The sequence below is a fragment of the Rhinatrema bivittatum genome, chromosome 10, assembly GCF_901001135.1.
Source record: "Rhinatrema bivittatum chromosome 10, aRhiBiv1.1, whole genome shotgun sequence".
Classification (NCBI taxonomy): Eukaryota; Metazoa; Chordata; class Amphibia; order Gymnophiona; family Rhinatrematidae; genus Rhinatrema; species Rhinatrema bivittatum.
The window spans coordinates 120,221,909-120,240,245 of NC_042624.1; positions in this window are offsets into that span (position 1 = coordinate 120,221,909).

The window sequence follows — 18,337 nt, forward strand, 5'->3', positions numbered from 1 at the left end:
AGGCCCAGCACTTATTTGCGTACCGGCGTTTATGCGCATGGCCGGGCCTCTTCGAAAATTCACCCGGCGTGCGCAAGGCCCGGCCATGCGCATAAACGCCGGGATTTACACGCACGGGCCGTTTAAAATTTACCCTAAGATAATCCCTAAGTTCTTGGAGGAGAACCAAGGAGAAGCAAGCGTAAACCAACGCACCGAAAGAGGGCAGCCTTACGCACAGAGAAAAAGCGAGTGAATGCCGCCACAGCCTACCACGCGGCAAACAATTTAAGCCTGAGAGCGAGGCCTAGCCCAGAAGGCTGTTCAACCCGCCAAGCTGCCTGTGTCCCCCAAGCTCCCCCGGAGATGGAACAGACGTTGGATTGGAGCCGCCGAGCACAGAGACCAGAGGGGAGAGGAATCCCTAAAATCAACTCCCCCTTACCTCTTTTTTTTTTTATTTATTCTTTACCTGAGCTCAGCCCGTCCCAGTCGAGTACAGTGTTGGTCTCCAGCTGCGGGGGAGAGGGCATATACCTTCACTGTCACGCTCAGCTTCCTGTACCCGCTTACCTTTCAACTGTTTGGTTTTTTTTTTAAAGCTAAGTCCATGCTGGCAGAAACCACCTACCAGACCAAGGCCCTCATTTGAGGGAGGGATTCAAAGGTATCACTTTAGGAAACTGGACTGAGGGAGGGACAATAAGGTATCAAACAGAAGAGCGGGACAATAAACTTTTTTTCTCCTTCTACAACAAAACTTTAAACACAATCCCCAGTAGGGAGAGGCACATCCACCATCTGCTGGAGACAGAGAATACAGACAGGCTGATGTCAGTGCAGGGGTATATATACCGTGACATCAGCTTCACTTCAACTCCATCTGCTGGTAGAGGTGCATACCCACTGGTTCTGGATCCACCTATCTGAATGCTAAGAAAGTACATGATATATATACATTTACAGATACAAATAGATGTATAGATATATACATAGATACAGATACAGATATATAGATGATATACATAGATATATAAATACAGATATATATATATATATATATATATAGATAGATAGATACAGATACATATATATAGATGCAGATATATATATACATAGATATAGATATATAGATGATATATATAGATATATACATACAGACAGATATATAGAATATAGACCTAGAAACAGATATAGAGATATAGATGATATAGATATATAAATACAGATAGATATATAGATACATATAGATATATAGATTATATACATAGATACAGATACAGATGTATAGGTGATAGGTATAGCAATAGATATAGTAATATAAAAGGATAGAGAGAGAGAGCTAGAGATGAAGGATGAAGATTCAATGTCACTTATCTTGCATAAACGTCCCAGGAGCTTTAGGTTTGTCCAGCTTGGGAGTTGGCTAACGTTTAGCAGCCCCATGCTGACTTCCCTTGCACACCCTTCTGAATTCCCAGCTCCTTCGCTTCATGTTTCTCTCTTTGCTATCTGGTTCTGATCTATATTTGAGATATTCAGGGCATGCTGAGATCTAGTCTAGAGTCTAACATTGAGGATCGTCAAAATTCAAGGTCTAATAAGCTGTGCTCCGGGGGGGTTATATAGATAGACAGATAGATATGCAAACAGTTAAAAACTCTGAGGCGCCCCGGAAGGACAGATATATACAGTTAAACCTGGGAAGCTTTGATGGTAATCAAACTCATTTTATCTGCAAGTCCTGGAAGAATGGAAAAGCTGACCCTGGCCAAATCCTGCCCAGTTTATAGCACATACCACTGCTGCTTTCTAAGCTTATCTAATGACATTTTCTAGTAAAAATAAATAACTGATTTTAATGACACCCTGTCCCCCCAATCCTCCCTTACAGGAAGAAGGAAAAATGAACTGGAGGTCAAAGGGCAGACTTGAGAGGTTTAATGTGCACATGTCAGACAGAGAAGCTTTAATTCGATGGCTCGAAAATAATTCATCGCTGCCTTTGATCACTTGATGGCCTGAAGCATCCCTTGAGTGGAGGTGACAGACAATTACTAGGAAAAATAAATAGATCAAAATGCTGTTATTGTCTCTTGGTTTGTTTTCATTCAAAACAATTCTAGTGGGCAGGACTGGGGCTGAGAGCTTCGAGACGAGGCTCCGGTGGCTTGAAATCAGCCATGTGAAGCCCAAGCCAAGCCCTCTCCCTCTCGCCCAGCTCTGGGAGCGGGGTCTGGAGCTTCAGTCTGTTGAGGGGCCGGTGAGTGCTTGGAGTGGGAGGCCTGGAGGAGCCGCTGCACTCACCCCCTGTCTGCGACTGCCGCCCTGCCTTCAGCTGTGCCAGACGCCGTCGCATCGTCTGAGGAGCTTGCGGTAGGGGAGGGGCCTTGTGCACCGCGGCTCGCTCTCGTACAGACCTGCGCGTGCTGGCGGGAGCACAGAAACCATTTTTCCAGTAGGGTCCGTCCCCAGTGCAGCTGGGTGGCAGAGCTTTAACTCCCCTCGTGTTTTACAGGTCCTCACTTTCAGCCAGAAGGCCATCTTCACTTTATGGAAAGGATCCTGCACTTGCATCTAAGCCAAAAGGCTGAAAAGTAATGAAAAAAACGTAGATACCGGACAATTCTTTCTTTTATTATAAACGGGAGGTTTAATCCTCCTACTTTGGTCTGCGTCCAAACAGTTTCATCACGCCAGTGGGATCCAGTGGTAGAGAACCAGTGGGATCCAGTGGTAGGGATCCAGCGGGATCCAGTGGTAGAGAACTGGTGGGATCCAGTGGTAGAGAACCAGTGGGATCCAGTGGTAGGGATCCAGTGGTAGGAAACCAGTGGTAGGGATTCAGTTGGATCCAGTGGTAGGGAACAAGTGGAAAGGATCCAGTGGTAGAGAACCAGTGGGATCCAGTGGTAGGGAACCAGTGGAAAGGATCCAGTGGTAGGGATCCCATGGGATCCAGTGGTAGAAAACCAGTGGGATCCAGTGGTATGGATCCAGCGGGATCCAGTGGTAGAGAACCAGTGGGATCCAGTGGTAGGGATCCAGTGGTAGGAAACCAGTGGTAGGGATTCAGTTGGATCCAGTGGTAGGGAACAAGTGGAAAGGATCCAGTGGTAGAGAACCAGTGGGATCCAGTGGTAGGGAACCAGTGGGATCAAGTGGTAGGAAACAAGTGGAAAGGATCCAGTGGTAGAGAACCAGAGGGATCCAGTGGTAGGGAACCAGTGGGATCCAGTGGTGGGGATCCAGTTGGATCCAGTGGTAGGGAACAAGTGTAAAGGATCCAGTGGTAGAGAACCAGTGGGATCCAGTTGGATCCAGTGGTAGGGAACAAGTGGAAAGGATCCAGTGGTAGGGATCCAGTGGGGTCCAGTGGTAGGGATCCAGTTGGATCCAGTGGTAGGGAACAAGTGTAAAGGATCCAGTGGTAGAGAACCAGTGGGATCCAGTGGTAGGGATCCAGTGCTAGGGAACCAGTAGTAGAGAACCAGTGGGATCCAGTGGTAGAGTGCTATCCCTTCCTATAGTATAGGTTCTCAATCTTAGCCAAAAAGACAAGATGAGCCCATCCTCAATTTATGGCTCAGACCTTTTATATGATCTTGTCCAAAAAGGCTCAGAAGCCTACCAGCTGGTATGTCTACCTTTATTTTGCAGCCGTTATATCTGTGGCTCTTGTGGCCTGAACCATGAGCTGCATCTGAGTACGATGGTGTGCATATTATGAGGCCTTACCTTTGTCATTCCTTGCTTTGTCTTCTCCACGTACTTTCTCTGCTTCAACCCTTGTGGTAGTAAGAGCTAAATGTAGAGCTGTGGAAAGTCTGACATTTCCTAACAGTGATGTTAATGCTGACAAGTTTCAAATTTGTGCTAATTCCATCATGTTTCTCCATGCTACCATGTGTCTAAAATGTGCCGTGTACTCTCCTGAGTACACAGAGGATATATGTGACCATGGGAAATGCACTGTGACTTGTGTGTGTGTGTGTGTGCATCGGAATATGGGGTGAATCACTGCAGGTGGCTGTAGGGACGTAGGTATCGCTGCACCAGATTGTTGATGACTGAATGGAACAGGATCAAGAAGCTGGGGGAGGGGACTCTTATGCACTCATCGTAGTTTCTCAACCACCAGTCAGCAAGTCCTATTGAAGCCCCCCACACACAATCCCACTCAGCAACTCTACTGCCGCAAATGTCCTCCAAGTGCACGCATCTCATCTGCCCTTGCTTCGCTGTCCGCAAGCCATGTTTACAGAATGTGTGACTCGGACAGAGACCCCCAGGGCCCTCAGGTCCATGCCAGAGATACCTTAAGAAATTCTGCTGTGCTCTGGCGTTGCAGGAGATTCAGACAGGGTACGGTGGCAGATAAAGAGCAAGAGGCCCACTCAGCCTCCGAGGACTCCAGCAAACTACCTAACAAACCTGGAAGCCTTTCCAGACGCTTGTCATTGTAAATTCGATCCATCTGTGATCTTGGTTCTAAACCTCCCCCCTCTCATTTTATGGCTGCTTTTCTGACGTATCATAATGTGAGCTTGGGTAGGTGCGTACGGATGGGAACCACAAGGGAACGTGCAGATTTGTCAGAACTGGCTGGATTTCCTTTAACTGCATGAAAATAGGTGCCATTGAATGGAGCTAATATGAAGGAGTAGTTTTACGTAAACGCCTTCTGTTCAAATATAAGATCCTCAGAAGCTGCCTTCAATCGATTTGACTGACCTGTATCCAGCATATTACAGGGGTAGCCTTGAGTATGTGCTTTTTCTGAGCGATACACTAAGGGTTATGAAAGACGCCTTTGTATTGACACTGGCCAAGTGCATGGATGCAGTTCAATCACTAGGTCGACTTTACAACCCAGAGCTGGAACAAACCACAAACTGAAATTGTTGCATCACTGCTTGGAAGAAGAAGCAAGAAGGAATGTTTTGACTGGAGAAGCATGATAGAGAAACCGAGAACCACACAGCCTTCAGATTGTGCCTCAGAACATCCACGTGTGACAAAGGTAAACTAATTGCTCTGGATGCTTTTGTTTCTTTTGGGTAATAATACAAAGTGGCTCTCCAACTAGGGAGCTATCGCCAGCCAACGGCATGCTGAGAAATCCCAGCTCTCCAGGAAAGCTGCCGCGCTGCCATCCAGAACATCCTGGAGAGCGGGAAGGAGAGCACGGAGGCCAGAAGGAGAGCTGCACCTCGCTGAGGCGGAAATGACCAGGATCAGGCCAGAACTGGGCAAAAGGCCCGCAGGAGGCCAGCCTGCCTGCCCGAGACTGAAAAAGCGCATCTTTTGTCCACCATGACTCGCAGAGCGATTTTCCGCTGCCCACCCTGCCTGCGGTTAGAATTACCGGTGTCGTGCCGCAGTGCGCCTACTTTTACCCCCACATTTTCTGTGCAGGCGTTCCCAGGATGGCGGTAAGCCAGGAGCACAGAGTTTTAAGATTTTCAAAACTATGCGTGTTGTTTCAGTGAGAAAAAGAATCTGCAGAAAAAGAGGTACAAATCCCCGCAAGGAGCTTTTCCTTGCACAAATCTTCATGTGTATTTTCACTTTGAAAATGAGTGCAAAATCTGTGGCAAAAGTCCCCAGGGATTTTTCGCTTGCCTGCACAGTTTTGAAAATTGCTTTCTAGAATGGAAAGGAAATCCATGCAGGACTGTCAGTGAGCCCGGTCACATGCAAGCTGCACAGGATGAGAGGATAGTTTGGAGCAGGGTACCCTGCAATTGCTTTTTCCTGGGAGAGAATGCATAGTGCTGTATTGTACCACTACACATCTGAGAGCATTTCCATCTCGCTGATTTCTTGAATTGGTGAACTTGAAATAGCTACTTCTGAAGGCTTCATTGATTGCCAAAATGTGCCTTTTCTGTTAGCTGCTGGCTAATTTCCCTGAAAAGCACTGGACTGGCGCAGGCTGGGTGTTGAGCCCATATGAATTCAGCAGTGTCTGGAAAACAGAAAAGTTCAGCTAGAAATTTAAGAGAGGACAGGCACCAAAACTTCTTCTATATGGCTATGGCAGGTTAATCATAGGGTTTCTTTCTCTTGGCATTTGTGCATATCAAACAATACAGCTGTTCTCATCTTGGAGAGGTAGCGCTACAGGGGCTCCCTGCTATCAGAAGATATCATAGGAGGGGAAGATGCACGGCTTGTCTGTCACAATCATTTCTCCTGAGGCAAAAAAAAAAAAAAAAGTAATGTTTTAACTATTAACTTAAACCACTATAACCTGGAGATCAGAATGCCAGCACCACTGCAAGGTCTCCCTTTTATGAAGAAACAACAAAGAAAGCATGAAAATACTTCTTTTTCCAGCTAATCGTTATTGACTTGCAGATCAGTTCTTGCCTTGGGGTGATGGAGGGCTCGTGCATGGACAGCTCCAGCATAGAGGAGGAAGGGTGAAGAGGGCACAGGGAAAGTGCTGAGGTCAGGGGTAGAGAGTTGAAAAGGAAGGCTGGGACTCCAGGGATGAAGGATCTGGGACAGGTGGAGAGGCCTCAGGCAGCTCCCGCACTGCCAAACTCCGAGGTCAGACACCAACTGGAAGTGTGCAGACCAGGCTGGAGTCCGCTGCTCTCTCCGCGCGCGCTTTGATTGTGAATAACTGGAAGTGCGCATGGCAGAGGCAGGCCAGGCTGGAGTCCGCTACTCTCTCCGTGATTGTGGATAACTGGAAGTGCGCATGGCAGAGGCAGGCCAGGCTGGAGTCCGCTGCTCTCTCCGCGCACGCTTTGATTGTGGATAACTGGAAGTGCGCATGGCAGAAGGAGGCCAGGCTGGAGTCCGCTGCTCTCTCCGCGCACGCTTTGATTGTGGATAACTGGAAGTGCGCATGGCAGAGGCAGCCCAGGCTGGAGTCCGCTGCTCTCTCCACGCGCGCTTTGATTGGGGATAACTGGAAGTGCGCATGGCAGAGGCAGGCCAGGCTGGAGTCCGCTGCTCTCTCCGCGCACGCTTTGATTGTGGATAGCTGGAAGTGCGCATGGCAGAGGCAGGCCAGGCTGGAGTCCGCTGCTCTCTCCACACGCGCTTTGATTGTGGATAACTGGAAGTGCGCATGGCAGAGGCAGGCCAGGCTGGAGTCCGCTGCTCTCTCCACACACGCTTTGATTGTGGATATATTGCTATAACCGGGGGGTTACATCGAAGCACTGGTCACCAGTTTCTTCTTTGTACATAAGTCTGGGAGGGAGCAGTGTTGGATAGAGCTTGATGGTAGAAAAAAAGGTTCTTATGCTTTATAATCTGGCAGCAACTCAGTTTGCCATTCTTAATTTCAGAATATTTTCACCCCCTATTTAGGACTTTTGATGCAGTATAAAATGTTTCCCTTTTTCCTTTTTTTTTTAATGTGGCAATAATATATTCTATTATAAATCATATTTTCCTGATTGTATTCATGTTATGTGAATTAAAATCCAATAAAAATAAAATAATATAAAGGGAATTTGTTTTGCTGTTTGTCATGTAATGGTAAATGGGATTAGGTATGTAATTTTGTAATCCACACAGAACAATTTTATTGGATATGAGGAATAGATTAAAATAACAATAATAATAATAACAGCATCCAGCACAATGCTAAGGGGCTTGAGAGCCCAAAAGAACGCCCATGGCCCTTAAAGGGAGTGCCAGGATCCTTCAGGGGCAATGTTTAACCTCCTCGTTTCTGCCTTGTGGTTGATTGTGAATCAGGTGTCTCAGGTACAACACTCAGTTATTTGGGTTCAGACTGGAAGATTGGGCATCCAAATGGCAGATGAAATTTAATGTGGACAAGTGCAAGGTGTTGCATATAGGGAAAAATAACCCTTGCTGTAGTTACATGATGTTAGGTTCCATATTAGGAGCTACCACCCAGGAAAAAGATCTGGGCGTCATAGTGGATAACACATTGAAATCGTCGGCTCAGTGTGCTGCGGCAGTCAAAAAAGCAAACAGAATGTTGGGAATTATTAGGAAGGGAATGGTTAATAGAACAGAAAATGTCATAATGCCTCTATCGCTCCATGGTGAGACCGCACCTTGAATACTGTGTACAATTCTGGTCGCCGCATCTCAAAAAAGATATAATTGTAATGGAGAAGGTACAGAGAAGGGCAACCAAAATGATAAAGGGAATGGAACAGCTCCCCTATGAGGAAAGACTAAAGAGGTTAGGACTTTTCAGCCTGGAGAAGAGACGACTGAGGGGGGATATGATAGAGGTCTTTAAAATCATGAAAGGACTTAAACAGGTTAATGTGGAACAACTATTTGCTCTTTCAGATAATAGAAGGACTAGGGGGCACTCCATGAAGTTAGCATGGGGCACATTTAAAACAAATTGGAGAAAATTATTTTTCACTCAGTGCACCATAAAGCTCTGGAATTTGTTGCCAGAGGATGTGGTTAGTGCAGTTAGTGTAGCTGGGCTTAAAAAAGGTTTGGATAAGTTCTTGGAGGAGAAGTCCGTTAACGGCTATTAATCTATAGCATGAACCCCGCACACATGGCAAAACAGTGCACACAAGAAATCCCAATATTATTTGCATTATACTGGCTCAGAGCGCACAAATCTGAACTCAACTTATAAAAAGTTGCACCAAAGAAAATGTGAGGGAACATTGACTCTAGGCCCTTTCCATAAGCTTAATATTATAGTGAAAGGACAGGAAGTGCTTGCGTCAGCTCGAGCACTCTTACATAGTAAGAAGTCCTGTTCTCAGGATACAGTGCCCAGAATCTCACACTCACTCATCTTTTATACTCTTTTATTGGGGAGGGGGGCAGCTGTTTCCCCCTGCTCTTATGGACTTCCAGCTCAATCAGAACCAGGGCTGGGATCTGGCACTCTGGGCTTTCAATCACAGTGACGCAGGGATTTTTCCCCCTGCTTTACTCCTTTTTCCTCTCCTCTCACTTTAGTTCAATCAATGCAAGAACAATCCTGGGCTTCTGGAATCCTTCAGGGTCAGTGTTGCACGTTGACTATAACGCCTCCCCCTCGGGGGTTCTGAACGCTAACTCCGCAGCATTCCCAACCTTGGCTGAGCTGGGAAGCGGAAGATCTAACCTGGGAATCAATCCCAGGTCCCGAGTGTGCAGCCCTGCCACTGACCGACCTCTCTTCTCCTCCTCAGTCTGACTGCCCTGCCATGCTTGACCCGAAGCCTGTGGCAGGGCACCCCAGTGACTCCTCCTCCACCAGAACACCCGAGGGGGCGTGGCAGCCAGGCCTGACAGCTGATTGGCTGAACGCTCCCCGCATGATGAAATCTAACGAAGCAAGTGCTCCACCTGCATCAGGTGTCTGTACTGAGGAGGGGGGAGAAAGGTGTATGGAGGAGGAGGGAAGGCAGGGGGAAAGGACAGGAGAGACAGAGAGGGAGGGGGGGGGGGGCAGGAGGGACAGAGACAGGTGGGCCTTGATGGTTCTAATTTCTGAAAGCTTGTGTATGTGTTTTGGGGATCTCCTCCTCTCCCGCCTCTTTTTCTGTGGATTCCACTTGGAAGTGTGAACTGCACAGGACCCCCGCAGGCCCCTCGCAGTTCAAAGTTCAGGGTAAAGCCAGGGGAGGCCACCATAGCATAGGACGAGTTGCTGTCCTGCTGGAAGGAGGAAGGGGGGAGCGATTGCCTGCTTCTCACCTGTTCTGACAAGTTGTCTTTCTTGCAGTTTTTTACTGGGAGTTGTATGCAGAGGTGCATATGTGTGCTTTCCTGAGTTTTGGGTGTCCATCTGTTGCTTGGTGTTTGTATGTGTGCATGTGTTTGTTTGTGCAGGTGTGTTTTTCACGGGGCTGCCAGCTGGCTCCAGATTTTCAGGACAGATTGATCCAGTCCTGGGTTTCCCTCATTGCATGCAGGGACTTGTAGTTCTGACTGCTCCATTGCACGCCCTAAGAAAAGCAAGACTATAAGTGCCTGCCGAGCAGAAAAAAGGCCAGGAACACCAGTTTCTGAATTACAGATTGAAGACATGAGTTAACATTCACAATCCACATGTTTCAGTCCCCTTAAAAGACCTTTAATAGGGAATAGGGATGAGGGGGCTGGAAGGCAGGATTACAAATTTAATACATGCATTTATTTTGGAAGCCAGTAGGTGTTCCTGGCCTTTTCAAACTGTATATACCAGGAACAGTGTACGGAGCCCCAGTGCGTTTCTGACTGGATATACCTGGGACCTTTGTGATTTTTACTACCATCATTCCAGTGCTCTTATCTCTATAATATGCCTTGGACTGACTACTCTTAGGGTCATCAGGTCACTGAATGCACCACTTTCGAATAAATACATTAATGCATGAAAGAGGCACAAGGAAGCAAAGCAGCCTTTCACTCTTCAAGTCCAGGCAAAAATATATAAGGGGAGGAGGTATTAGAACATGTGAACAAGCCGACATTCAATGACGCTGAAACCCATGGGTCTCACTGCAAAGCAGGGACCAGGTCTGAGTTAGTGAGCACAGATACAATTATATACCAACACCATGTTCAAAAAATGGTTGCAAGTAAAATAATGCCCAAACCATGAACATAAAGCGAGGCATAAAGCGAGGCACATTTAGCTGCTGTTACAGTAAGGCTGAGCACTGTGGAGTATCAAGACTGCCAGGGATTTTGGCATTCAGTAAGCCTATTTCAGCAGCCAAGCAGCTGGATGACCATAACCAATAAAAACGTATGTTAGAAAGTATTGTCGATATTTTATCCCACATGCGTTGCATAGTCTGTCTCATAGAAGGACTATGGTCCTAAGAGTCTGGAATTAAAATGACCTGACCATCAGGAAAAGCACTAGATATATGTTATGTATGATGAGCGGATTTCAGAGGCTCCAGTAGCCGGAGTTCAGAACTGGTACTGAGAAGTCTAACAGCGCTTCTGCAGCTGGATTACAGCAACTCTGCCTTTCAACCCCTAGAAACAGAGAAATCTTCAGTAGCGCAGGGAGTAAAACCTGACAGCAGCAGGTCTACCAGTGCCTAAAAATCAAGTGATGGCAGCCCACGCGTCTCACCGCTCATGACAGAATGGTCTTCATGGAGTCCCATGACTGCTACAGACAGAGGACGGCCTCCTGTCCTCCATGGCTCACCTCCACCTGTAGGCCAGTGGAAGCTGGTGAAAACTTCCTGCGTGCAGCGCAGAATTTCTGAGAAAGTCTGATTCTGAGAGAAAGAGCACAGCAGAGGAAAGGTCGCGGCAGGATTACCGCACACATCACCGAACAAAAAGAGGAGATGGGTTCCTGCGTGCAGCACAGAATTTCTGAGAAAGTCTGATTCTGAGAGAAAGAGCACAGCAGAGGAAAGGTCGCGGCAGGATTACCGCACACATCAAGGAGATGGGTTCGCATTACAAACTCATATCAGAGAATTGCATCATAGCCATTCCCATGTAGAATGGGCTGGGGAGCTCTTGGCACTGCTAGGTAGTTGATTTTTGATTCTAATTAGCTGGAGAATTACGGAAACATGTGGTGATTCTTAGGGTCAAATGTACAACAGCAGCAGTGCTCAAACCGGCTCGTCCCTCCCCCAGCCAGTCAGGTTTTCAGCACATCCCAGATGAATATGCATGAGACATATCTGCATCCACTAGAGGCAGTGCATATTCATTAGGGGTAGGGTGAAAACCCAACTGGTTATGGATGCACGTCCAACGCGCGCGACCTAGTGCTCGTTACCCTGTGCGCTAGGCTCAGTGCACAACGTTGCATGGGCCCGCTGGAATGCAGACATGTCACAGGGAGAAGCTGCACCGGGAGCACCTTCCAATTTCAAAGGCTCAGCCCGGGCCTACGCTGCTGAAAAGAGAGGTTAAGTGGGTGGAATGGCAGAATCAGCTCAGTGGGCTTTTGGCCAGCACCACTGTTATTCTATATTTTTGTCAGTGATCTAGGGGAGGGAATAGGCAACGACATTGCCATTTGTACACATGACCCCCAAACCTTCTCAGGGTGCAAACTCGTAATTTTACAGAAGAACTGGGGAGTTAAAAAAGGACGTGTGTTGTCACAGAAAGAACAGGCTTCCTGTGGAAGCGATGCAGGGAAAATCAGTAACAGATTTCCATAAAGAATAAGCACAGAGGAGCCTGAGCGTGGGGAAGCAAGGCATAGCACCTGGGGTGAGGCAGGCAGACCAGGTGGGCCCTGCAGGCTTTACCTGTGCTTAGAGTCCCATGTGCAGATAAGAGCAGGACCAGAGCTCACCTGCACAGGCTGCGGGTAATGCAGTTGGGGCCCCGAGATTAGGCAAGTACAATATACTTGAATTGGGCAAATACTGCCTCCCGCTGGCCAGGTGAAAGGCTGGAAACACACCGGAGCCAGGCAGAGCTGGGTGCACACTGGGGGGGAGGTTGTGGATCTCTTTCAGCTTTCAGACTTTGTTTGCAGTATGGGGGTTCAGTCATGGGTGTCCATGGTCATAAAAGAATTTCAAATCTTAGAAACAGTACAAAGGAGGAGCACTAAAGTTAATAAAGGGGACACAGGAACCTATACCTACAGGAGCTAAGTACAACAGAAAAATATATTAAAAAAGAGAGCTTTAATTAAGTTAAGCTGATGAGATAATTGGTGAAATAACTGCCTAAGTGATCACATGATTGTTCCTGTAAGGTTGATAGGAAGGGGCAGAAATATGCATGGCAAGGTAAGTTAATTATTTAGTGTTTGCTGTGTATGGGGTTTTTTTAAATGTAACTCTGTCCCCGTCCCCTAGAATAGCGGGGCGGGGGGGGGGGGGCAGGGTTAAATAAATAATTAAATTGCTCTATACAAATCTAATATTCATGGTCCCTTCAGGAATTTACTGCTCATCTTTTTACCAAAGAAGGGAAGTGTTCATTAAAATTAAGGGGGAACAGATTTCAAAGGAAGGAGTTTTTTATTCAAAGAGCAGTAAATGATGTAGGACGTTACCATCAGAAGTAGTTAAAACTACGATAGCAGCAATTTAAAAGTAAAGGAGACCTGTTGTTAGAGGAAAGAGGTAGTGGTAGGTGTTGGGAAAGGTCCTAATGCACAGACTCTGATCTCAGCCCCAGGTTTGCGGGCATGAAAGGGGGTTTCTCTCTCTGAGAAATGGCTACAGAGACACGATGGGGGTTTTTGCCTTCCTCTGGATGACCCCCCTAGCGACAGCTGTCAGGCAATCAGAAGAAAGCTGGACTGATGGACGCTCAGGTCTTCTATCAGTCGGAACAGCTAAATGTGTTCTGTTCCTGAGGAAGCGAAGGGCTCCATGGCATAAGATGAGGTTCAGGCGAGGGCACAGCTTTACCTGCAGCTGTGCTCAAACCTTACTCCCAATTCAGCAAGGGGAGGTGAGAGAAAGGTATTAAATCATGAGTGGGGTCGAATAGGTAAATAAAGGAGAGTTATTTACCCTTTCAAATGCTTCTAAAATAAGGCGCCATTCCAGGAAACTGACAACCAGCAGATTTTAAACAAATCACAGAAAGTGCTTTCTCACTCAGCGCACTGTCAAGCTGTGGGATCTGCTGCCAGAGGACGTGGTGAAGGCAGCGAGCATAGCGGGGTTTAACAGAGGTGAGGAGAAGTCCATCACACATTATTAGCCAGGGAGACTGAAGGAAGCCACTGCTCTCCCTGGGAGTGAGGTCTGCTTTATGGGATCCCCGGGCACTTGTGACCCGCACTGGCCACTGTGAGAGACAGGATGCTGGGCTCGATGGACCTTGCTCTCACCCAGCAGGACACTTCTTGTGTTCTTATGCTTAAAAGTGCACCTATTGGTTAGCGTTCTCACATGGAAATCCCATGCTTATGAAATTATTAACTATTCCCCTGCCCCTCCCCCCAATGCAGAGAAGTGGCCAGACCCCTGTCATCTTAACTAACGCTGGAAATTTATCTCCTGCTCAGGGGTGGAGTACATTTAGCTCGATCCCTCTCAGACAGGAGTTAAGCTTCCAAACCAGCGAAATATAATGTGGAAGTGCAAGCAGGCCCCTGAGGAGCGGGTAACCCAGCCAGAGTCCAGAACAGGAGGTGGAGATCCACGGCAGGAACCACGGGTCTGGGGAGACAGGAACAAGCAGCAGTGAGGTGAAGGACGTCATTGCCAAGTCAGTTTGCATAGGGCAAAGGAGGTGCTTAATTATCCCAAGGGATCTTCTTAGTATTTGGGTAATTGCCAGGTTCTTGTGGCCTGGTTTGGCCTCTGTTGGAAGCAGGATGCTGGGCTTGATGGACCCTTGGTCTGACCCAGCCTGGCAATTTCTTATGTTCTTATGTTCATAAAAGATGGTTTTTGTTCACATAATATAGCACCACTGCTCCGGGCTTCATTTGGTTCACTCCCTCTTCCTCCTGGATCGCACCCTATGCTCTCTCGCCAGAGTCTGAGGAACCAGAAAAGGCCCCTGAGCTCCTTCCTCCTCCCTCCCTGCAGCCAAAGGAACCGGCCCGGTGCTTCTTCCCACCCCTCCAAGGACTGGATCCCATCAGCAGTGGCAGCGGGAGGTGGCTCGTGGCTACTGCGCTTTCTCTACAGGAGGCCCTCAGAGCCCTGGCAGCAGTAAACCCAGGAGAACAACACCAAGAGGGGCAAGATGAGGGCACTGCTTCTGCTTTTTCAGCCAACTGAAATGTTGTTTTTTTTGAATTATGAAATTTATAAAAGAAAGAAAGTGGTAATAAATGTAAACATTCCATGCATTGCTTTGTTTCTGAGCCTACATTGTAACTCTGGTTTGTGTGCACTTCTGTGTGTTTGCCTATTTGTGTGCACGTCTGTGTGTTTGCATGTTTGTGTGCACGTCTGTGTGTTTGCCTATTTGTGTGCACGTCTGTGTGTTTGCATGTTTGTGTGCACGTCTGTGTGTTTGCCTATTTGTGTGCACGTCTGTGTGTTTGCATGTTTGTGTGCACGTCTGTGTGTTTGCCTATTTGTTTTATCTCCCAATGCAGTAGCGCACCATTTGCTTGCTGCGTCAGGAGTTACATTTTCTTTTAGTGCCAGCATTAAGAGTTATTACATCGGGAAGGATGTGTGACCCTATAAATGAACGAATGAGGGGTGGGATGCCCCTCAGAGATCGGAGAGGGGAGGAAGCCTGTTCTGCTTGTGCTTAAATCCAGCCCTGAGCATTGATCTGGGCGCCCATGGAGCCACCCAGCCTGATGGTCAGAATCTCTCCCGTGCACAGTCTTATATAACACACACAGCACATAGCATCAGGCGCAGAGGTACAACTGCACAACCACAGATTCTGCGCAATAAAACCTCTTACTTTTATTTACCACCAAGTAAATGTCAACCAAATCACAATTCTACCAGAGAAAGGGAAGAAAAATAACCAGGCAGCTCCGAGGCAGCCCAGTGAGCATCATTAAAAATGCCTTCTCTTGTCCTAAAGCACTGATGGAAAGGGTTTTCCCACCTTTATTGTGTACATTCCTTCCTTATCTCCCCCAGAATCTCAGTACCTGAGATGACCCCTGGCTATGCCTCCTCAGCAGAGGGAAATCCAAGTCCCTTAGCTAGGGTTTTGTCTCCTCTGTCTGCTGGTGGGGGAGAGCAGGGGGTAGGAATTATAGAAGGGGCTGGTGGGAAGAGCTGTTTAGTTGATGGTTATCTCTAGAAGAATACCTGATTGGCCGGAGACCTGCAGGATGAGACTTCAACTGCTACCTCCAGCATCTAATTAGTTTCCCCGAAAGGAGAATCCCTCTAACTTGATGACTTCTGTCTCCAGTCTCCCCCCTCCACACCATTCACCTCTGCTTTTCCTTTGTGCATTTCCAATCAGAGCCATGCAAATATCCCAAATTACCCTTTCCATTGACAGGAGGGCCTTTGTCTCCTGCTTTTTCTCCTTAGGTGGGTGGATTTATGGCTCCATGAAGATAAGGCTTGGATGCAGATAAATGCCATCTCCAGCCTTGGATGGCCGCTGCCTCGGGGGCATGGAGTGGGCATTTGGATCTTCTCCTGGCAGCTGTCCAAGGCCAGGCAGGTGTTCAACCAAGGAGCAATAAACTCAGGAAAGTCCAGCGGGAGAAACGGCCTGGTCCAGGAACAGAATAACTGAGGGCTTTTAGCAAATGGAGAGACACGCAAGGGGTTTCTACAATAAACCGTGTGAGCCAGCAAGATAGTCAGGGTCCTTCTTAAAACAAGGTCTCTGAGGCCAAACGGTTGTGTGGCTGACACTAAACCAGCCAGTGGCCCAGCCATCTCATGCAACAGGCAGTGCAGACAGAGGGTCCCCCCAGGAACTGTCACTTCTACTTTGGCAAAACATGTAAACCTGTCCTGCCAGTAAGGTTACCTGAACGTGACTCCAGCTAATGCTCTGCACTAGAGAAAAGCTGACGGTCAGCAGGGAAGCCCTCGCACCCAAATTCTGAAGGACAACAGTGGAAATATTTGGGTTTTCAAAGGCCAACACAGTAAGGGATATTTGGAAAGCACCCGTAATATATTCAGAAAGCCCGGGAGGAACCCGTGGAGCTGAGCGCATTAATGTCTCGCCACGTACAGATGCGCCCACATAGGATTCTGCGCGCCCCTCGGAGGCGGGATTAGCTGCGGGCTGGAGCCCTGCCGCAGGCGCACGGATCCCACTACGTCCCTTGGGAGCCATTTGACGCTTTTTAAACTTTTTCTGCTCAAAGGAAAAATAAGAAAACAAGCAAGGACAAACCACTCTTTGTCAGCACTTTTTCATGGTATTTTTTTTTTGCTAGAACCAATATAACCTTTTCCTATTTTTAAACACTGGCTAAAGATTTCCACGGAAAAATCATTTTAAACAGGTCTGTTCTGCTTTTCCGGCTACCAGGGGGCCCCGATGTAATGAAACATGAATAGAAATGTCAGCTCCATTTTATATACCCGGGTGGTAAAAGCCTAGATAACTCCTGCTGCAGGGAGCTAACGGTAGCTGCTGTGCATGGGATGTTTACAGAAGCGCACTAACCCGGACATGTGCACGGGAGGCCTGCTCAGCGTGAATGAAATATGCGCTGTCACAGAAAACATGTTTTGTACACAGAAAACAATACCTCATGTGCACGTAAAAACTTTCAGGTACATTTTCAAAGGCCCTCGCACGCAAATTTCGGGGCTTACGCTCATGGCCGGGCCTTGCGCTCACTGCGCGCATTTTACAACAGGCCTGAACACGCACGTAAACCCCGATAAGCACACTAGTGCCGGGCGGGGGGGGCAGGGGGCAGGCCGGGACAGCACCATTAGCTGCTGTCCTGGGGAAGCGTACAGCGGGTGGTGCGCAGAAGTTGCTTCTGCTCCGTTTGAGCAGTAAGTAAAAAAAAAAAACAAAAATAAATGGGGATAGTTGGGGTTAGGTTAGGGGTCGGGGAGGAAAGGGGAAGATGTGGGAAGGGTAGGGTTAGGGATAGGAACATTCCCTCCCAGTCTGCTTCTTAATTGGAGCGGACTGGGAGGGAACTGGGGGAGGCCTGATTGCGTGGCCGCGTGTAATTTACTAAAATTCACTCCCCCTGTGCGCGCCAGCTTTGAAAATCTACCTCTTGGTGCACAAAGCATTTTCTCTGCACAGCACGGTTCATGAACAGAAACTCAATTTGCACACAGGGAGGATACCCTTCAACCAACTGTGTGCGGCGGGTAGGTACGCATGTATGTGGCCATGCGTAGTTTTACCATAGGATTTTATAACGTGCGTATCACATGCATGCATATTATAAAATAGGTGTGTTTACCCCACAGCGCATGTGTGCATGCAGGCCAACGTGTGCGGCGGTAGGTACGCATGTATGTGGCCATGCGTAGTTTTACCATAGGATTTTATAACGTGCGTATCACATGCATATTATAAAATACGTGTGTTTACCCCACAGCGCATGTGTGCATGCAGGCCAACGTGTGCGGCGGTAGGTACGCCTGCGTGTGGCCATGCGTAGTTTTACCATAGGATTTTATAACGTGCGTATCACATGCATGCATATTATAAAATACGTGTGTTTACCCCACAGCGCATGTGTGCCTGCAAGCCAACGTGTGCGGCGGTAGGTACGCCTGCGTGTGGCCATGCGTAGTTTTACCATAGGATTTTATAACGTGCGTATCACATGCATGCATATTATAAAATACCTGTGTTTACCCCACAGCGCATGTGTGCATGCAAGCCAACGTGTGCGGCGGTAGGTACGCCTGCGTGTGGCCATGCGTAGTTTTACCATAGGATTTTATAACGTGCGTATCACATGCATGCATATTATAAAATACCTGTGTTTACCCCACAGCGCATGTGTGCATGCAAGCCAACGTGTGCGGCGGTAGGTACGCCTGCGTGTGGCCAGGCGTAGTTTTACCATAGG